Source organism: Schistocerca cancellata, chromosome 6 (assembly GCF_023864275.1).
Source record: "Schistocerca cancellata isolate TAMUIC-IGC-003103 chromosome 6, iqSchCanc2.1, whole genome shotgun sequence".
Taxonomy (NCBI): Eukaryota; Metazoa; Arthropoda; class Insecta; order Orthoptera; family Acrididae; genus Schistocerca; species Schistocerca cancellata.
In genome coordinates, this window is record NC_064631.1 from 301,672,287 (window position 1) to 301,686,197 (window position 13,911).

Consider the following 13,911-nt stretch of genomic DNA (forward strand, 5'->3'; position numbering starts at 1 on the left):
AACTACGCAGATTATTTTCTCACAGTGCTCAATTCTGTTGATATGCTTTACGAGGACCAGCATTTCTCACGGCGAAACAATTGCTACAATGTTTACACTAGCGCCATGCAAAATACGCAGGCTAGCCAACCCAATTCCGGCGCGCTGGCTGCAGTCGGACACATAAGCCAAAATAATCTATCGCTTAATATAGCAAATGTATGTACACGACAGAAACAACATGCTCAACACAGCACAAACAGCAGTTACGACATTTCTTATTCTACTGGCGGCAATCCAAATAAGAGACAGCAGCGCAACAACAACAACTCCAACAATGGTAATAATAATAATGAGAATGGTAACAAAAATTTTAAGAGAAACAAAAATAACTATCAATCCCCCACCTTCGACCATAAGTATAATAGACTGGTCCTGAGGTAATTTTCGTGGCTCCAACATCTCTGGACTAAAGTCACGTGAATGTTGGCAAAACATGGTTGTTTCGTGTTGCGCTTACGGCTGTACTCAGCGTTTTGTCGGGGGAAATCGCATTACATTTCACGTGTAAGTGTTCCTATGATGGTGAAGATACGTTTATGGAAATCTGCTGAAGTGACTTTTATGTTTTTGACACTTGAAATAGAGTATCACGTAAATTAAAGTGTTGAAAGTGATGTCTGTAAAGTCAGACTCATATTCCATTTTCGAAAGTATCTATGATAATTCGGTTACAGAAGTAAGTATAACTGTTTCTCGTTGCTACTCATAGGTTCCCTAAGGATGAAAACCGAAGGCAGCTTTGGATACAGGCCCTGAAATGGAAAAACTTTAAGCCATCTGCACATACGCGCCTTTTTGTATATAAAAGTGAGATTATAATAAGGTAAGAGCCCCTATAGTCGACACATGAAGAGAATTTTTTTCTACCTTCTGATACTATTAAATAAATGTAGGCTCCAAAATTATTTTCTGAAACTTCAAAATCTCACCTTTCATCTAAATTATCATTTTTTTAAAACTGATAGTTTAAACTTCTGTAAAAATAGCAGGAACTGAACCTTTGGAGTGCACCTAAAATTGATTCTCTAAAATGGACCTGCTCCTAAAGTCGACAATTTTGGCACATATAGTTGACGTAATTCCCATATCCCATTTTCTTTTATAAGTGACTAGAGCTCAAAACGCGGCGAATCCAATGTTAGAAGTTTTGACTCGAGCCCACTCTTACCGTTTAAAAGAATTTTAACGACATTTTACTTTAATTGATAGTTTATAGTAATTTCGTCCCGCTGGCCATCAGAGTGGCGTTCGATGTATTTGTTAGATTTTATAAATGGTACTGTGAACAAATCCAGGTCAAATGTAGTTCTGACATAATTTTTCGCAAATAAAAAAGTAATTTTTGTTGGAAGCGTTTGGCAGTCAACTGAGAAATGTGGGTAAAATACGATACAAACATAGGATGGCAGACCGCTGATTTGAAATCCCGCCACGTTTTTCCAACAGTCACGTGGTTTATGTTGGAGCCACACCAGCCCTATAGCTTCTGCACAACAAGGCCAGTCTACTAGTATCTATGGTCGAAGATCCCCACCAAACCAGGAACAGACTTGGAGTAACAACAACTGCGCTGCCCAGTATCAAAACACAGTGACACCACCGCAGCAGAACAATAACACAGGTGGTGGCAACTGCCGTCACCGCAAATGCAAACTCAAAACTGGAATTTATCAACAAACACGCAGGTGAGTCAAAACATTAAAACGCAACGACCGCCACAGTTCGGAGACTGGAATAAAAAATACCCAAATGTAAATATTATCGCAGAAACTAGTGATACTCCACCTCCGTCTGTGCCTGCACCCACTACAAATGTGACGACGTCAAACTAAACACAGTCACTACTGTGCCCAAGGTCGTGGCTGTGGAAAATTTGGGAGGCGACTTCAACTTAAATTTGCTATTTGACACACCCACTTTGAAAGAGCACTATGATCATGTACCTGACACTTGTATACAGCAACCATTATTTTTCATAAGGTAAAATCATGACGCAAACTTGTCCGATGAACTGTTACAAGAGGACACACAATGTCGTTCATCATCCAATGAAATTGTTTTGGCCTCAGGTCCTGGTGTTGTGGGTAGTACTCCCACTACTATTATTCTGGACACAGGAGCGGCTGTTAGTGTCTTGTCCTATGATTCTTACAAGAAAATGTGTGAGTTTGAACCCAACAGGAGTATTCTGTCCAGAACTGTAAAATTTTGACTACCGTAGGCGACATGTCTTCCAGGGTTAAGAAACAGGAATTTGTGGCAGTCAAGGTAGGCAATGGAATCGTACAATGGACATTCCTCATCTCACAAAACCTGGTCACTAATTGTATTTTAGGTTTAGACATATTGTGCGAGAAGGGCAGCACAATTGACTTCTCCCAACGTAAATGTATACTTAGAGATAAGGGGGCGTGAAATTTCAATTGACCTGGATACCAGAACTCTGAAACACGATAAATATTGTACAGGATACAAGATACAGTTAATACAGGACACTGATGATGTTGACACACAGATATACGCACCTGATGCCGAGTTTGAAGACTTGAAAACTTTAATAAGGAATAAGTTATCAGAAACCACAGCTGTCACACGTGATGAATGTAATGAAAATTATGATCTTTTGTCCAAGTATATACAAGTATATAGCAAACAACCATGTGTGATCAACACATATGTAAATGAAACAGAAGTTGAGCCTCACCAGATTTTCTTCCACAAAACCTATAATGTGTCACTATCCCAACGACGTGCTGTGCGGCACGAGTTGAAACAAATGTTACAGTGAAAAATCATCGAATCTTCCACGTCACCTTACTGCAGCCCTTTACTTGTTGTAAAGAAACCCATCACCGTATTGGATTCTGTACTTGGTGATGAATTGGTTGAAACAGTTAATCACTTCGTTGATCACCTACTCATAGTTAGTAAGACATGGTCTGAACACAATGATACTTTACAAAAGATTCTGCATAAATTCGCACAAGCTGGAGCTAATCTCAAGTATCTTGGACATAGTATTGATGCTCAAGGTATAAGAACTGACCCAGGTAAGTTAGACGCAATCAGGAATTTTCCTAGTCCACAGACTAGACAGCAATTGAAATCTTTCTTGGACTTCGTTCTTTCTTTCGACAATTTTTACCACACCAACTTTCAAACAGCAAACATCTATGGAACCTACTTGAAAAGAATCAGATATGGATGTGATATGACTGGCGTCAGAAAGATTTTGATAGTATTAAGCATGCTTTGGTTAAAGCAGATATTTTGGATCAATCTGATTTTAATTTAGATTTTTGTATGACATGTGACGCCTCATCTTATGGCTTAGGATGTTTTTTGTTTCAAGTTGTAAAGAATGGAAAACAAGAACATGCGAAAATTATTAGTTTTGCAAGCCGCACACTTAGTGAATGTGAACGCACTTACTCTACCACAGAACTTGAAACACTCTCTATTGTGTGGGCCTTTAAGAAATTCAGTTATTATTTCTATGGTAAGCACAGTAAAATTTATACTGACCACCAGCCTCTCAGATTTCTGTTAACTTGTAAGTTTGTACATCCCAGATCATCACACTGGGCTTTATCTTTGCAAAGCTGTTCCTGGCCTTTATCTTTGCAAAGCTATTCCTTTGAAATTGTGTATATTAAGGGTAAATACAACATCATTGCCGACGCTTTGTCTCGTCTGCCTCAAGGCTTGAATGAGTGTAACTCTGACCTGGAGAATGTGAATGATTACCGAATACTTGTTATGCAGGATAAGCTATATCTCCAGTATTATATCGACTTATGTAGAAATATGTCAACGTTCCATAAATCTGATCCTCACTGGAATAAGGCAAGAGTTTTACTCATAAATCAACCTAACCGAAATTTGAGGCATAATGATGTGCTATTTTATCGTCATCATCCTAAAGCCACTACTTGGTGTGTCTGTATTCCTAAGGATTCTGAACGCAACCTAATTTGGCACACACATTTTGTTTGGGGTCATTATGGTACCAAGAAGTGCCTAGCAAAACTTAGTAACTACTGTTACTTTAGCAATGTCAGACGTTAGATACACAGTGTGCTCAAATCATGTGCGATTTGTCAAAAATCTAAAGTGCTGAACTTGTCCACAAAGACTGATTTGCATTCTGTTCTACCCAGTAAACTTCTAGAAATTGTAAGTTCTGACATAAGTGGTCCAGATCCCACAAGCAGTAGTGATGTGAAATATATTCTTGCATTTTACGATGTTAAACTGTATGCTACAAAATCTGATATTGCCACTGCCATCATTCGTTGTTACTCATGTGACTACATTCCTCACGTGGGAAAACCAAAAGCTATTTTATCCGACAATATAGCATTCTATACTGAGTACAAGTGGAGTAAATTTCTCAAAGACAACAGTATTAAGAGTATTTTTACCTCAAGGTATAGTCTCCAGTGCAATCCCACTTACGTGTGTTCCGTGAGATTAACAGATTTATGAGAACCTACATTTCTACCAAACATACCAATTGGCTAAAATAGTTTTCTTTATTTGAAGAGGTGCACAACAACATCAATGTTCATGAAACTGCGTATACTCCTAATGAGCTTATGTTCGATCGCAAAGAAGACAACGATTGGACAACGCCGTTACCAAAACTTTCTTTTCAGCAAACAACACACGACGAAAAAGTAAGGGAAATCTTTGCGACGCTGTCTGCGGAAGACAAAATCAGGGTCAAAACATGCGCACACTGTCAAGAGGAAGCAGGAATTTAAAGATGGTAAGTTAGTGCTTTTGCGTACTCACCATAAGTCGTCTGCTCTTCAGCGGCGGAACGCGAAATGGCGTCTGCTGTATGATGGTTTGAGGCGTAGCGCCGTAGCGCCTTATAACTAGAGATGGGGGATCCGCTCTTGAACTAATTCATAGAGTTCAATCTTTCAAAGGAGTGAACAATCAGTGATTCAGAAAAAAAGAACGGTAGCTCCAAACGTTTCCCACGGCAGAGAGAGAGAGAGAGAGAGGGAGAGAGACGGAGCATATCAGCAGCGCCTCTGCTGGTCAGAGCACAGTGCACGCCACACAACACAGCCAGCGCCGGCCTCTGCCCTGCTTCTACCTTGACTGCCTGCATTGTGCAGTGCCCCATTGGATTTTGTGTTTCACATATGCCGTGCCATCTCTGTGCGTCGTCTGCCGCTTGCAGTGTCTGGTGCAGCTTAACTTCGCATCGCACTCTGTCGGCGATTGTTTCAGTCGCACGTCCTGCCCTCTGGGCAGTTGATGCGAGCAACAGGACAGAGAGCCACCTAGCGGATAACATAGGAACTACTTGCAAAAACCAGCTCGCAAGGGAACGGACGATTTGTCTCGGAGCGGGTGAGTTCACCGCTCCCCCCCACCCTCGGAACTCGCCCGCTCAACGCTCACCCCACCGTCTCGACTCTAGCCAGAGCGTCGAGCAAAGCGACTCAGGTGTCACTCTGGTCTCTGCGGTCTCAGCTCACACAGTAATATAGCTCGCGGCTCGACCTGCTCGACTCAGCGCCTCTGCATCGGAGTTCGTCCCCACTGGATATTGTTCTTCGTAGTAATACCGCTATGTATATTACATTATTATGTTATGTATACATCAATTGTTTTTATTTTATTTTTATTTGTTTAAACTGATTAGATTAGGTTCCTGATGACTCCTCTTACTATAGGATTTTTATTATGGACACTCGAATTTACGCTTTAATTACGAGCGAACCGATAAACGTATCGCAAAATGTGATACACCAATATTTTCCTTGTTTTATTCTGCGTAAGACTATATGCAGCACTTTCGTTTTACAGTCAAATTTATATTTTTTTTTTCTTATTCTGGTACGGATTTTGCGATTTTAGGCGTCTTCGAAAGGAAACGTTCACTTTAAAAATATATGGCTTGCGATGTATTTGTATGAGGTTAATGAAATTTTAATACATTATAGCCAAATATATTGTTAATGTAAATCTCAAGTTACAACATTTTCCGATCACCCAAAAAACCACAATAGTGCAAAATAAATCAATAATCAAAAACTTTGTCATATCGTGGAAATTTCAATAAACAATACAAAATTCTTACTCATTATCTGTGTTACTTCAAAATAGGATCAAATAAGATCAAAATACAGGTATAGTACTGGAATAAACCAAGTTTAAAGGGCAATGTGCCTTCCATTTATTTTCTATTGTAAATGAGTGGTGAGTCATGAAAAAGAGCTAATTCATTTCAGGGAGTGAACAGTTCTGATCCAATCTCTGAAAAGAACAGTTTTGCCTATCTCTACTTATAACGATCCTGGCTTGGAGGCGGTTAAGTGGGAGATGTGTCTCAGAGCTGGGTAGTGACAGATGGTGATGCGAGACTGGTTTTTTTTCTTTATTGTGATTTTTATCACCTTACACAAGGCGGGCTGTCAGCAGCTGAGTACGCCGCTTTTCAGCCTTGAGGTTTACAATAAGTAATACATAGAGGGGGACAGAGAATACAATCAAAAAGGTGGGCAAAACAATGTAGACACTAAAAAACAGAAAACACGGAGCCGTTCACGCTGGACGAGAAAGCATCACTGACACTAGTTGACACGGCGCACAAAACATGGATGACGGCGACGGTACAAGTGAACAGTGGCGGCGTGACGGCGGACATACACTAAAGACAAATGAAGGCACACACACGAGACACTGATGGCAATGACCTCCGGCGCGCGAATGTTCACTGTGCGTGTGCGAGTCCGGGGACCTGCCAAGAGAGGAGGAGGAGGAGGAAGGGGAGTGGGAGACCGAGAGGGGAGAGCAGAGATGCCACGGGCAGGGGAGAGAGGGGGAGGGAGGAAGGGGGAAGGGAAGCCCGGGGAAAGAGGGGTGGAGGGAGGGGACGGGGGAAAAGGAAAGAGAAGGGAGGGAGGGTTACTAAAGGAAAGGACACCAGAAGTGGGGGGTGGGGCAGGGTCAAAGTTGATAGGAGGGGTAGATGGAGGGGAGGAGGACATCATCAGGGAGGGGGAGCTGGTGGAAGCCACCTTGGGAGAGGGTAAGAAGGGTTAAGAGATGGAGACCAGGTGGGGCGTGGGAGTACAGGCGCGGCAGTGGGCGGGGGTGGGAGAGGATCGGGGAGACTAGCGGGTGAGGAGGATCGAGTTTACAGGAGGTGTACAGGATCCGTATCCTTTCAAGGAAAAGGAGAAGGTGGGGGAAGGGGATGAGATCGTACAGGATCCGCGTGGGGGAGGGGAGACGGATGCGATAGGCGAGGCGGAGAGCATGGCGTTCAAGGATTTGGAGGGATTTGTAAAAGGTAGGGGGGGCGGAGATCCAAGATGGATGGGCATAACAAAGGATAGGGCGGATGAGGGATTTATAGGTGTGGAGGATGGTGGAGGGGTCCAGACCCCACGTACGGCCGGAGAGGAGCTTGAGGAGACTGAGTCGGGAGCGTGCCTTGGCTTGGATTGTCCGGAGGTGGGGAGTCCAGGAGAGGCGACGGTCGAGGGTGACACTAAGATACTTCAGGGTGGGAGTGAGGGCGATAGGACGGCCATAGATGGTGAGATAGAAATCAAGGATGCGGAAGGAAGGGGTGGTTTTGCCTACAATGATCGTCTGGGTTTTGGAGGGATTGACCTTGAGCAACCACTGGTTGCACCAAGCGGTGAACCAGTCAAGATGGGATTGGAGAAGGTGTTGGGAGCGCTGCAGGGGCAAGGGCAAGGAAGGCGGTGTCATCGGCAAACTGGAGAAGGTGGATGGGGGGTGACGGCTGTGGCATGTCCGCCGTGTACAAAAGGTACAGAAGGGGGGAGAGGATGGAGCCTTGGGGCACACCAGCAGAGGGGAAAAAGGTGTAGGAATCTGTGTTATGGATGGTGACATAGGAAGGACGGCGGGAGAGAAAGGAGCCGATCAGACGGACGTAGTTGATGGGAAGGGCGAAAGTTTGGAGCTTGAAGAGGAGACCGGAATGCCATACGTGGTCATAAGCTCGTTCGAGGTCCAGGGAGAGGAAGATTGCGGAGCGACGGGAATTAAGCTGGTCGGAAAGCAGATGAGTGAGGTGAAGGAGAAGGTCGTCGGAAGAGAAGGACGGCCGAAAGCCACACTGGATAACGGGAAGGAGGCGGTGCTGGCGGAGATGCTGGTGGATGCGTCGGGTGAGGATAGATTCCAGGACCTTGCTGAAGACCGAGGTAAGGCTGATGGGACGGTAGGAGGAGACGGCGGACGGCGGTTTGCCAGGTTTAAGGAACATGAGGATACGGGAGGTTTTCCACAGGTCGGGGTAGTAACCGGTGGACAGGACTACATTGTAGAGCCTGGCCAGGGTGGAGAGGAAAGAAACAGGAGCTTCACGAAGGTGACGGGCGAGACTGCACGCGCACGTAGTTTATTTATCAGCCGATAGAGGACAATATTGGATAGGGGGACTGTGATTTAGTTTCTATTGGGCCCACTAGAGTACTCTAAAGTAATAGAATGTTTTTCATAAACTGTTCTAGAATTTTCATAAAGTGTTATTATGTCTTTTTGTGTAGGTAAAATGTTATAAATGTGTTTTAGCAGTATGAATGATGCGTGAGTGTGGTTTAAGGTTAATATGAAGATAATTGCTTAACGATTTATGTAGTAGGATTTAGTGTGGGAACATTTCGAAGAAGTATGGATATGGACAAAGGGGATTTTTGTAGAATAGATTTGTAAAGGAAGTTTATGGTAAAGGGAAAGTTAATTCAGGTATAAATAACAAGAGTAAATAACTTTATGCATAAGCAAAACTTCAGCATATTAGATCATTACGTCGGTAAAAAGTGCAGTCGTTAGGTTTACTATTTTGCGATTGGTTATTGATGAAAAGCGCGAACTGACGCGGGAAAGTGTTGTTTTGCTATTGGCTGTTGAGTAAACTGACCAATGGTAAAGCAATATTCTTCGCGCGCCTTTCTCTGCTGGTAGAGAAGACTTAGAGCATTCTAGAAAAGAGTCGGAACCTAGCCATGAAACAGTTCGGACGTGTGTAGCAGTAGTTCCGATGGAAATGAGAAGTTGCCGGATCTAGAAGTGTTTCATACCTCCAAATTGTGGTAAAGTGACGGCATAATTATTCCGATGGGCGTGTAGAAATTTCGGAATTTTTAAGTGAATTTTGTGACGAGAAAAGACATATATTCCGCGTGGCGTATTGAGCAGGTCGGTGGCTAAAAACTGTGACTGCATTTGGTGCCGACAGACTTAATATTTGGCGAGCATTCTCAATCAAAAACAATCAGTATTTTTGTAGCCATTATGTTTTCGGGAAATGCAACACCATAAACTTGCTAACGTGAGTGAAAGGGATTGTGAGTTAATGTGTAAAAACTAGCACGGGCTTGGCAGTGATACTTGTTCATCTAAGTTTCAGAATGTATTAATTGAGGACAAAATTTCCAACCTTTCATTTCGTGTGAAAACTTTCTCCCGAAACGTAGATTAATGACTTTCATTGCAGCCTGGTTCACGTCGAAGTACAGTAGGTTTCCCTGGGCTTCCCTACTGATGATATGCTGAGACAATGTTCACAGGTAGGTGCAGGTTCGTCGTAAAAGGGATGGAAAGAACCGCGCCGCAGCAGGTTCTTATCTTATTGTCAGCATTCCGCATCCTGGTGCATATCTGCTTCAGCATCCTAAAACAAACACAATTATTCTACTATATGTTCACCGTGATATTAGAGTATACCATGCTCAACAGTAAACACATCTATGGACCATGCTTAAGCTATACATAACTATTAAATACATGTTCCTCACAGTACTTCTAAAGAGAAGCTACATAGTAAAAGAGTTTTATTTCAGCTGTTCTTGTCAGCAGCAGAAGGAGAAAGAAGAGATTCGTCTTCGCAGAATACTTACAGCAGCCAATTAAAATATTGAAGAAAATTTTATATTAACTTCTATACAGGTGTGAAGAAGATATTCTCAGCCTACGAGATTGACTATCAGCACCGTCAGTCTTCGACCACTAAGTGATTCACGTGAATAAAGAAAACTGGCTTTCTACGGATCGGAGCATGGAATGTCAGATCCCTTAATCGGGCAGGTAGGTTAGAATATTTAAAAAGGGAAATGGATAGGTCAAAGTTAGATAAACATGGACGATAAATAGTTCGGACAAGAAGAGAATAGAAGCTTTCGAAATGTAGTGCTACAGAAGAATGCTGAAGATTAGATGGGTAGATCACATAACTAATGAGGAGGTATTGAATAGAGTTGGGGAGAAGAGGAGTTTGTGGCACAACTTGACTAGAAGAAGGGATCGGTTGGTAGGATATGTTCTGAGGCATCAAGGGATCACAAATTTAGTGTTGGAGGGCAGCGTGGAGCGTAAAAACCGTAGAGGGAGACCAAGAGATGAATACACTAAGTAGATTCAGAAGGATGTAGGCTGCAGTACGTACTAGGAGATGAAGCAGCTTGCACAGGATAGAGTAGCATGGAGAGCTGCATCAAACCAGTCTCAGGACTGAAGACCAAAACAACAACAACAACAACAACTTACACCCTTACACATTCACCTGAAAACTGATTGGACACGCATCTCACCATTTAACACACACACTTACGAATAGCTAAGGCCACACTTACACTCGTGTCGAGAGTATTTTTTATGTTTAATGTTAGTTCATTGCTTTTGTTATTTGCAGTTGTGCGCTTGGTCTTACTGCTGATGTGGGATGGCCGTGTGGTTAAAGGTGCTGCAGTCTGGAACCGCAAGACCGCTACGGTCGCAGGTTCGAATCCTGCCTCGGGAATGAATGTTTGTGATGTCCTTAGGTTAGTTAGGTTTAACTAGTTCTAAGTTCTAGGGGACTAATGACCTCAGAAGTTGAGTCCCATAGTGCTCAGAGCCATTTGATGTGGGATGTCACATTTCATCTACCTCCATTTCAGGTGTGGTGTGCGTACTGTAAGACCTTTGGTACACACACCATCAGATTAGTTGACTTGTCACTCTAACGAAGTAGGCGAGTGTCAGCAATATGTCTTGTGGTCTTATTGTGGCGTGTTTATCTTCTGCCGTTAGGTCAGACGATAGAAATGCCACTTGCACGCTTAGAGTAGCAGATTGACGGTGACTGACTTTAAACAGAACTTGATTAATTTTCACACACATTTATTAAAATAATTAAAAGCATAGAAATTACTTAACTTGATTCTGGATGCTGTTTACAATTGACAGTCTGAAGTTCCTTTGGTCTTGGTACGTTAATCTTATTCTCACATATATCTCTGATACTTGACAAAAGTGTCTATACATTTATCTTCATGGCTATGTACAGGAATATGGTAATCTTATTAGGCGCAGGCTGAAACTTGACTATAGACTGGTGCACACTAAAGTAGAATGGTACAGACAAATGCAGACTAATGCAGACTGGTGCAGACAAATGCAGACTGACTAATCGGAGGTCTGTACACTCATTACAATACCTCGCGCATTCAGGTATCACTGCGCGAGTGTGATCCATGAGGAGAAAAGGTTCTACGTTAGCAGCAATCTCATTGGCTGTGTTACACATTAATACGTGGATCGGCGGAAGCAGAATTTGGTCCGTCTCTAAGACAGCGCCATCTCGTAGTGCGGAGATGGACGAGCGCTGCGCCTGCGCTGTTGTGCTTAGCGGGGCGCGCTCTAGTGGGAAAGCTGTGTACGCACTGACTACGCGTAACTATGTACACAACATCAGGTGACATCATTTTCAAAGGCAAAACATGGGTCTAAACTTGTAATGATTGTAAATACTGTAAATATTGTAAACTTATGTAAAGCTGTATGAAAAATATTTCTATGTGACCAATCACACTTGTGTGGAGACAAGAAAAATATGTTTCTATGTTTATGTAAAGCCAATATGTAATATGTTTGCATGTATTTGTACCTGTTTAAAAAGCTGTATGTAACATGTTCCTATGTATTTACCTGTATTTAGGTATAGCTAAATGATAAATGCTCACTTGTGTATGTTATCTGTACTTGTAACATGTGCTCATATATGAAAAACTATGAGACTTGCATAGCCTGAAACTATTTGTGGATGTTTACTATACGTCGCTTAACTTGTAACTACTAGGAAATTGGTGTGCAAAACCGCATAATTGAGAAAGACTGTTCATGATACATTGTTATTTGTTTAGACGTGATGAACTATTTATGTTTGAAATTTGATTACAAACTGTTAATGTACAGTCGTGTTGCGGATTGTTTGAGTAAAGACTTGTCAACGGACATTTGTTCTACGTTTATGTACTGTATGTTTTATTTTGTAGCTTTATTCACTGTAAGATTGTTGGGTGACTTGGCATGGCGAAAGGTTCCTTACTTCTAAGCAAAAAGTCGCCCAGCTCGATCCACCGTCGTTTTGGGTGCTGTCTTATTACGAAGTCCGATTTTCATCAAAACACAGAGAGAAGAAACACTGTTAAAAATACGTGAACGGACCTTAACAAAAAAAAGTCATGCTCAAGCGACGTGAGTTTGTATGATATTTAATATTCATTACTATGATTCATTGTATTGATTTGATCGAGGAACGAAAGAGCTAAAATTAAATCTGCTTGGAACACACTCCATTACGGACGCCATTTTGAAGGCTATATACGGCGCCACCGCCTATTGGAACTCCATGAAGCTATAGGAACTGACAGGGGAATATTTCACAATGTCCCACAACAAATTCCGCGTTTTTTCAACTGAAATCCACCAAGAAAAAAAAAGTCACATTATGTATTGAATGCTTCTACTAAGTAAGCTAGGTTGGAAGGTTTCAAACAAATAGCACACCTTACATTGAATTCCTGAAACAGTTCTTGTTAACTCGATATGTCACACGACACAGTTACATGGAAATGTATGAATTTTATTGATAGGCAAAGCGAAGAGAATAAACAAACCGATATTTCGTGAAAATAAATCACTAACACTAATAATTTCACGCAAGTAATTTCCCTAACCCAAGCTACGAGATGCAGTTCTGAGGGAAAGGGGAATTTTATGATGGCACGCCGTCTCACACGGCTGAAACTCTCGCCATGGGACACCTAGAAGACACAATGAGATGCTGCAGCCACGGCGTCGACCGCCGACAAAAGCGGCCCTTTTCCATGGTTTTAACAATGACCCTTCTGAAAGCCTTTCTACGTGAATACGGCCAGAGATGGCAGACAAACGTCTGGAGAAACGCAACTCAAAACACTGGTGACTCAATGTAGCCACCTGCCTTAAAAGTTGCATGAAAAAAAAAAGCTGTTAATCTCAGTATTACGCAGCAGAAGTTGACCTCTGCCCTGCGAAAGAAATGACGCCTGTGACAGGTTACAAAAACTCTAGTGGGTGCAGATATGTCAAGTACGAACGCCCTGATTGGCCAGAAAGAAACCGCATGGCCACCCGCTCAGATATAGGAAAATTGCAGGCAGAGTAACTGGCTTCTTCTCTTGTAGAAAATCGTCGAGTGTTTGAACAAGGGCACTCACGCCAGACGCTTGCGGACGATTTGACGGCAACGACGTATGCACTATTCCAGCCAAATAGCGCGTGCCATGCCAATTAACTTAGCTAGGGAATAAATAGGAGTCTCAGCTTCACTGAGGACATAGGAAATGTACCAGACTGACGTTTAACAGCCGACAGAGATTTAGAACAGTTTCTCAGATACACAGCTCGTGCTGACAGCCGCCACTGCCGTCACCAACGCAAGGTAATCACACGCCCTTGTGCTACGACAGCAAGTGATATTCAATTGACCCTCAGAACTGCGGTCGTCTCCGTCTCTTCTAATTTTCAGCCATGACCTGTAGTTAAACATATTCACGATTG